The 8267-nt window shown below is 39.8% G+C and overlaps 2 non-coding genes across 2 annotated transcripts; both read left to right on the forward strand.

Moving 5' to 3' along the window:
• The first annotated feature begins 2336 nt into the window (after positions 1–2336).
• On the forward strand, positions 2337–2410 carry TRNAT-UGU (transfer RNA threonine (anticodon UGU)). The gene has a single exon. It is a non-coding gene; the product is annotated as a tRNA-Thr (tRNA).
• Positions 2411–7640: 5230 nt separating this feature from the next.
• On the forward strand, positions 7641–7713 carry TRNAR-UCG (transfer RNA arginine (anticodon UCG)). Its single transcript has one exon. It is a non-coding gene; the product is annotated as a tRNA-Arg (tRNA).
• The last annotated feature ends 554 nt before the right edge of the window (positions 7714–8267 follow it).

Raw genomic sequence — 8267 nt, forward strand, 5'->3', positions numbered from 1 at the left:
CTATTAGCCATATGCAAAGTAGTCAGTCACAGTCTCAGATGAGAGTATATCTGGGTGTACAGCTGCTGTCAAGAACTACCTTGTTCTTACTCTTCTTAACTAACTGCGGTTTCATCTTTCATCTTTTCTCCTACTCCCCATCCCAAATACATAGCAATGATAGCTTATATTGACTGAATTTCTACAATGCCCACATTAGCCCAGCTTATCTTTACAAACTGATACTCATGCTTCCCAAACTAAAAACTTCAGTTCAGTTCAGTTCAGTCGCTCAGTCGTGTCCGACTCTTTGCAACTCCATGAATCGCAGCACCCCAGGCCTCCCTGTCCATCACCAACTCCCGGAGTTCACTCAGACTCAACGTCCATCGAGTCTGTGATGCCATCCAGCGATCTCATCCTCGGTTGTCCCCTTCTCCTCCTGCCCCCAATCCCTCCCAGCATCAGAGTCTTTTCCAATGAGTCAATTCTTCGTATGAGGTGGCCAAAGTATTGGAGTTTCAGCTTTAGCATCATTCCTTCCAAAGAAATCCCAGGGTTGATCTTCAGAATGGACTGATTGGATCTCCTTGCAGTCCAAGGAACTCTCAAGAGTCTTCTCCAACACCACAGTTCAAAAGCATCAATTCTTCGGCGCTCAGCCTTCTTCACAGTCCAACTCTCACATCCATACATGACCACAGGAAAACCATAGCCTTGACTAGACAGACCTTAGTTGGCAAAGTAATGTCTCTGCTTTTGAATATACTATCTAGGTTGGTCATAACTTTCCTTCCAAGGAGTAAGCGTCTTTTAATTTCATGGCTGCAGTCACCATCTGCAGTGATTTTGGTGCCAAAAAAAAAAAACAAAGTCTGACACTGTTTCTACTGTTTCCCCATCTATTTCCCATGAAGTGATGGGACCAGATGCCATGAGCTTCGTTTTCTGAATGTTGAGCTTTAAGCCAACTTTTTCACTCTCCTCTTTCACTTTCATCAAGAGGCTTTTTAGCTCCTTTTCACTTTCTGCCAGAAGGGTGGTGTCATCTGCATATCTGAGGTGATTGATGTTTCTCCCGGCAATCTTGATTCCAGCTTGTGTTTCTTCCAGTCCAGCGTTTCTCATGATGTACTCTGCATAGAAGTTAAATAAGCAGGGTGGCAATATACAGCCTTGACGTACTCCTTTTCCTATTTGGAACCAGTCTGTTGTTCCATGTCCAGTTCTAACTGTTGCTTCCTGACCTGCATACAGATTTCTCAAGAGGCAGGTCAGGGGGTCTGGTATTCCCATCTCTTTCAGAATTTTCCACAGTTTATTGTGATCCACACAGTCAAAGGCTTTGGCATAGTCAATAAAGCAGAAATAGATGTTTTTCTGGAACTCTCTTGCTTTTTCCATGGTCCAGCCGATGTTGGATCATGGAAACTAAAAACTTAAAAGCCACAAAATTGAACATTTTCAACACAGACAAGGAAGAGATGGACAAATAATTTTTTTTAAAAGAAAAAAGTTATGAGTTTCACAAAAGACTCTATGGGATGGTAGTTGTGAAAAATTATTATTTTCAAAAGTATTTAGTGCCTCTTCCTGGGATATGATTGTACTGCCTCACTCCACAGATACCAGATTTGACTTATTTCACTCTGGATAATAAAATGTGAGCAGAATTGATATGGTACTTTTGGGCACCAAGAAACAGTTCTTGATTTGCCATATTTTTTTTCTTCGTTTGTCAAGAGACCATCAATGTTTCCGGTAGAGATGGCTTCCTCATCCTGGGTGGAGTCATGGTAGACAAATAGCAGGAGCAGGGTGTGTTACTATAAGCTACCATGATTCTTGGGGTTGTTTCTTTCTGCAGCTTGCGAAAATGCTGTACTGACAATATGGTTTAATTAGCATCAGAGGGCTTCCCTGGTGACTCAGATGGTAATGAATTAGCATCAGAAAATGAGTTCGTCTTAACTCAAGTTCTTCACTATCTTTGCAAACTTGAACAAATCTTTAAACGTTTTTGCAGTTGAATATAAAATAGGAATGATAATATGCTCAGTATTTGGGGTTGCCTTTGATGTTCAGAGAGGCAAATTTTGGTAAATTCCAAAGTGCTATAGAAATATAATGTATTACAATATTTGTACTCAAATTCAGGACTCGGATGTGGTGTCTGTGGCCTCATTTTAACTTCTATGTCGCTGTGAGGCATAGTAATCATCACATTGTCAAGCCCTTTGTTCAGTCTCTGAAATGGGCACAACCTGTATATAAATAAGATTGGAAAAGATCTGGATAGTTTTCAAAATAACAAAGAAGATTGATTTAAAGTTTTTTTCGGATGTTGTACTTTGTCTGGTTCTATGGCTTAGTTGGTTAAAGCGCCTGTCTTGTAAACAGGAGATCCTGGGTTCGAATCCCAGTAGGGCCTATTTTGCACGCTGCTTCTTCATCCCTGAGAAAAGATGAAGATTTCAGTACTACAGTTCTGTTCTGTTCTGATTCAGTACTCCAGTACCACCCCACTGCCTCCTCCCGATCCCGAAAAAGGCAGAACCCTAAGAATGATCACAAACCTATCTTCCCCTCACGGAAGTACCAACCCCCTGCCTCCTCCCAATCCCGAAAAAGGCAGACCGCTAAGAATGATTGTAAATCTCTGCGACCCTCTTCTTTCCGTCACAAAAAGGCAAGTGAACTTGAGAAGGTCATTTTCTGGGGAAATAAATAAACATGCTTCACTTCCATTATGGGATGGTTGTCCCCATCCAGGGAGGGGTCTGATAGGTGTTGAATACGCACATTCTCACAGCTTTGGGCAGCATGGATTGACTGTGGTTGTCAGAGGGGAGGGGCGTGGAGGGATGAGTGAAATAAGTAAGGGAGATTAAGAGGCACAAAATTTCAGTTACAAAATAAATCAGTCATTAAGGTAAAATGTACAGCATGAGGAATACAGTAAAAAAATATATATTGTAATATCTTTGTATGGTAACTCGAGTTATCATGGTAATTATCTTGTAATAGAAATATCAAATCACCATATTGTGCAACTGCTAACATAGAATCTGTATACTTCAATTAAAAAAAGAAACTTTTTGTAAACAAAAGAAAACCTGAATCAACATAACATTTTTTTTCATTAGCCCACCTGGCACTAGCATTTCTATAGCATTGAAATAGAGTTGAAATAGAGTCTTGCATTCACCAGCTGAGTTTGTTTGGTTATGGATAATTGCTTTTCATCTATCTTTTCATCTAGTTTGTCATATTTTATTTTTTCCCATTTTCAGTTTGTCCATTTCCCTTACATGTAATTACAGATATATGGAAATCATATATGCTGCTTGCTAAAAAAAGTGTAGTAAAGTCACTTGCTGTGACTCTGTAAGTCCATTCATGAGTGCACATCCATCTTGCAATCAATCAGCTGAAATGAAATGGTCACCATACCCAAATGATTCAAATGGCAAGATCGATAATGCTACGTATGTACCAGGGAGATATGAAAACATTTATCTTGAACATAATGAAGTTTTCTGGGGAGACTAAGGGAGGCTCTCAGGTAACTCCAAAAATAAGAGCAAGGAGAGGTGATGGGCTTTGGTTTTTACAGGGTTAGGGGCCAGGTTGTGGAGTGGAGAGGGGAGTGAAGATTCCTAAGTGAGAACCAGGACTAGCGTGGTTTGATCTTCCCTCTGAGAGAGCTTAAGCACTTTCTTATGGGCTGGCTTAAATGTGAGAGTGATGGGTCTTGAAAGCTGTCAGCAAATATAAAAAATGGGGTCAATTTCTAAATTACAGTTTTAATAGAAATTAAATTACAGTTGTAATAGAAATCTGTATACAAGTCCACAGAAGAGCATATATAAAAGTGTTCCTAACAGCCCTATTCACAATTTTCACAAACTGAAAATAACTCATATATCAACCACTAGAATGGATAAATAGTGGCATATTAATACAATATGATTATATATGTGTATGACTGTATATATATAAATACAAATAACATCATTGAATACAACAACATGGATGAACCTCATAGTGCTGCACATAAGTAGCCAGACATCAGAGTACATACTGTAAAATTCTATTTATATGTTATTTAAAATGTGCAAAGCTAACAGATGATATCAGAGTCCAAAATGTGATTACCCTTAAGAAGAAAGTAGTTAGAAGGCACATGAGAGGGGCTTCTGGTATTTCTTGACACAGATAACCTAGGTGACAAAACTTAATTCTTGATTCAATTTGATAGAAATAGTGGCAATAAATTGGAACAGAAGATCTGAGTGAGAGTTCATAGACATGTTCTCTTTGTAAATATTCAGTGATATATACATTTATATATACATATATAAGGGCTTCCCTGGTGGCTCAGCTGGTAAAGAATCCACCTGCAGTGCAGGAACCCTGGGTTCGATTTCTGGGTTTGGAAGATCCCTTGGGGAGGTGAACAGCTACCCACTCCAGTATTCTAGTGAGTGACTTTCACTCACATACATATATATTCAGAGATACATCTACATAAATGTAAGTATTCTGTATATGCTTCTGTTTGTACACTTTCCTGGATGTTTGTTACATTTCAATTAAAAATAATTTAAAAAGAAAAAGCCACCAATTAAGAAAGAGAATATTGCCTTTATTTTATGAGTTCCATTTGCCCGACTCCACATCTCTTTCTCACTTGAGATAAAAACTATATTAATGCTTGTGATTATCATTCCCTTGCCTTTTTTAAAAAAAAAAACTTAAAACAGCAATAAACATTTATTCTCAAGCAATTTTTGTGCCTCAGAAATCTAGAAGCAGCTTAGCTGGGTGGCCCTGGCTTGGAGGTCTCTCATGGGATTGCAGTTAATTTTTCAGCCAGGAACTGGATGCAGCCCTCTGAAGGGACTGGATAATTTATTCCCAAGATTTCTCATGCACATGGCTGAGTCCTTAGTTCTTCTTTTTTTTTAATTGGAGGTAATTGCTTTACAATTTTGTATTAGCTTCTGCTGTACAACAACATGAATCAGCTTTAAGTATACATATATCCCTTCCCTCTAGAGCCTCCCTCCCATTCAGTCTCTTGCTTTTAAGCTTTACTTCTAATATATGTGTATTTAACATAATAGATTACTTAATATGCTTAGTTTGTAGTTTCTATAGATGAAACCATGTTGTATTTGTTTTGGAATGTTTCCTTGTTATTGAAATATTATCATAATATCTCATTTTGTATGATTTCTAGATATTTCTTTATTGCATATAACTAAAATTTTATAGCTGTCATGAAAATGTGGTAAAACTCTGACACTATTTATAATAATTTTTCTGTTTGATCTTTGTACATAAGCATATGTATGTGTGTGTGTTCAGTCACTGAGTTGTGTCTAACTCTTTGTGATCCCATGGACTATAGCCCACCAGGCTCCTCTGTCCATGGGATTCTCCAGGCAAGAATACTGGAGTAGGTTGCCAATACGATCTATTAAAAAGAAAAAGTCAGTTCTGTTGATTCCTTTCTAGTCATCACAGCTTTTTATTTTTTTGCTTTCCTTTTGTCTAGTAGAGAATCAGTTCAGTTCAGTTCCTCAGTCGTGTCCGACTCTTTGCGACCCCATGGACTGCAGCACACTAGGCTTCCCTGTCTATCACCAACTCCTGGAAGTTATTCAAACTCATGTCCATGCAGTTGGTGATGCCAGCCAACCATCTCATCTTCTGTCCCTTTCTCCTCCTGCTTTCAATCTTTCCCAGCATCAGGGTCTTTTCTGGCAGAGAATACAAGTGGTAATTTCTGGTTTACTTCATGTGTTCCTAATTTCAAACAGAATGTTTTGAATTTTTTGCCTTTAAGTATTATGTTTTCCACAGATTATTTTTGTATTTTAAAAATCAGGTTAAAAAACTTTCCTTCTATTTCCAGATTGTTGTTTCATTAGTGGACACTGAAATTTATTCAATGCTCTTTCTCCCTGTACTGAGGTAAACATTGTCCCTTTACTTTCTTCATGTTTCCTGGCTTTGATTTCATTAGGATGAAAGTAGGCTTATAAAATGAGATGGAGAGGCTTCTTTCTGTTACTATATTTGGAAGTATTTGTGTCCAGCTGAAATTATTTTCCCTGTAATGTTTTATAGAACTTTCAGATTAAAATATCTGGGTTTGGAGTTTTCTCTGTGGGAAAAATTTTTGAGTATTTATTGTTTAATTTAATGGTTTCTGACTATTCATATTTGCTGTTTTTTCTTTAGTGAAATTTAATTGATTTTTTGTTATGATTTCATTTAAAACTTCAAATTAGTTCGGCAAAATTTCTTACACCTTTGCACATTCTAATCCACCTTTTGGATATACTCTTCTTTTGCTTTTTATTTTATTTTTTGCTAACCTTTCTCATCTTTTAGATTTCAGTTCCTAAATGCTTACTGGAGGCTGGGTTAAGGACAGACCCCAGACAGTCTGTCACTTTGACCTGCTGTAGCCCAGAGAACTGGGGTGGTGCTTTCCTGGAAAGAAAGCAAAAGAGAGCAGCCTTTGCAGGGTGCTCAGAAGCTTTTGAGAAAACGCTGTTTCTCTAGCATCTCTAAATTGTGAAAAATCTGTGTAGCCTAAACTTTTTGGGGCGGGGAGCCCGAATGCTCTGAGAAGGCAGGTTGGATGAAGACCAAAATCAGGCCCTCGCAGTTCCTAATAATGGGGAATGAGGCCCCCCAAATGCCTCTGATTCCAGCTGAGTTGCTTTCACCGCGCCCACCCACCCCTCAGGAACAGGGTCCAAATCAGGCGGTGTGAGTGACTCCTCCAGGCCTCCCGCGTGCCTTCCCACCACCCGTGTGCTTTCCTCGCCCGCACCATCACTAATGGGGGGTCGAGATCCGCTGAGATGAGACTGGCTGTGGGAAATGAGCTGGAAAGGAAACAGACAACTACAACAAAATGGCTCAAAATCCAACCTTTCTAACCTGAAGAATGGTTCCTTCCCTCTCAGTCACACAACCCCGCAACCCAGTGGCTGCACAAAAGGAGGGACATTTTCTAATTGCTCAGTAAGTACAATCGTTGGGGTTTTTACTAAGGTGTCCCTGGAGGGTACTCAGTGGGCCTGTTCTTCGCGGTTTCCAAGAAGGGCCAGGCCTAGGAAGACGCTTCTCATTTCAGTCCTAATTGAAGACGTCTTGTCAGGATTGAGCGCCCAGCTGAGAGAATGCCAGGAGCGGTCTTTTTTTTTTTTTTTTTTTTGTAATTTTCACTTATTCCCATAGGGTCTTAATTTTGACTTTGTCTTCATTCTGAAGGTAAATCGAGCCTTTGTAGCCGTGATTACAGAAAGACATTTCAATCCTTTTTTGCTTCTTCGTCTTCTTTTTTTTTTTAATAGGTTAATCAACCGACTGAAGAGCCATTACAATGCAAGTGTAAAATTTTGTCAAGAAAAGAAATTTGGTGTCAGGCTAAGGGTAGGAGTTTGGAGAAAAGCAGAATTTCCATTTTGCCCTAGTCTCTAACCATAACTTCTTAAAAGAAGTTACTTGGGTTTTGTACCAATGACACCACCTTTTAAGTAAAATTGATGGGAAAGGTATTTTTCATGAGTTGCAGTTAACAAGAATAGCCCAGATTCTCAATACTTGTAAATTTTTCTTTCACCTTATGAGCGAAGGACCACGTGGCCTAATGGATAAGGCGTCTGACTTCGGATCAGAAGATTGAGGGTTCGAATCCCTTCGTGGTTGTTTCATTTTTCACACTCCGGCTACCTTTACCCAGATATCACTGTCCCAGAATCTCCCTTTGGTTATAAGTGATTCAGTAAGTGGGGTCGGCGCCAGCCTTCTCTTTGTACTAAAGGAGTCCTTGGTCAGGCAGGTACGCAGGTGTTGGGGTTGCGAAAAGCGCCTTGGCCTTTTGGAGCCTCCTCCAGGAGTTTGGGTGGACCCAGTGAGTGAGGTGGGTGCCACAAGGCACGAATGTCTAGGAATTCTGCTCTCCCCGTCCGATAGTGTCTGGACGTATCTTATTTTAGCGTACGACTCTTCCGTTGGTTTTCAGGTGCCGCTCTGTACTTTGACGCTGAAAATGTTGATTTGCTTTTTGGAAGTCAGTTTAAATGGCGCCCCCTTTCGACAGGAAAACTTGCCATATTTTAAGCAGCTGGCTCCTGATTCACGTGGATGCCACCTGAGAGGAGCGCCGTCTTTCGGTGGGTTCTCAGAGACCAGCTGTGGGTTCTCCCACACGTTGCAGGATGAATCAGTTGAACGTTAAGCAGGATCTGAGGAGCCAGGGT

The sequence above is a fragment of the Ovis aries genome, chromosome 20 (genome assembly GCF_016772045.2).
Source record: "Ovis aries strain OAR_USU_Benz2616 breed Rambouillet chromosome 20, ARS-UI_Ramb_v3.0, whole genome shotgun sequence".
Lineage (NCBI taxonomy): Eukaryota > Metazoa > Chordata > Mammalia > Artiodactyla > Bovidae > Ovis > Ovis aries.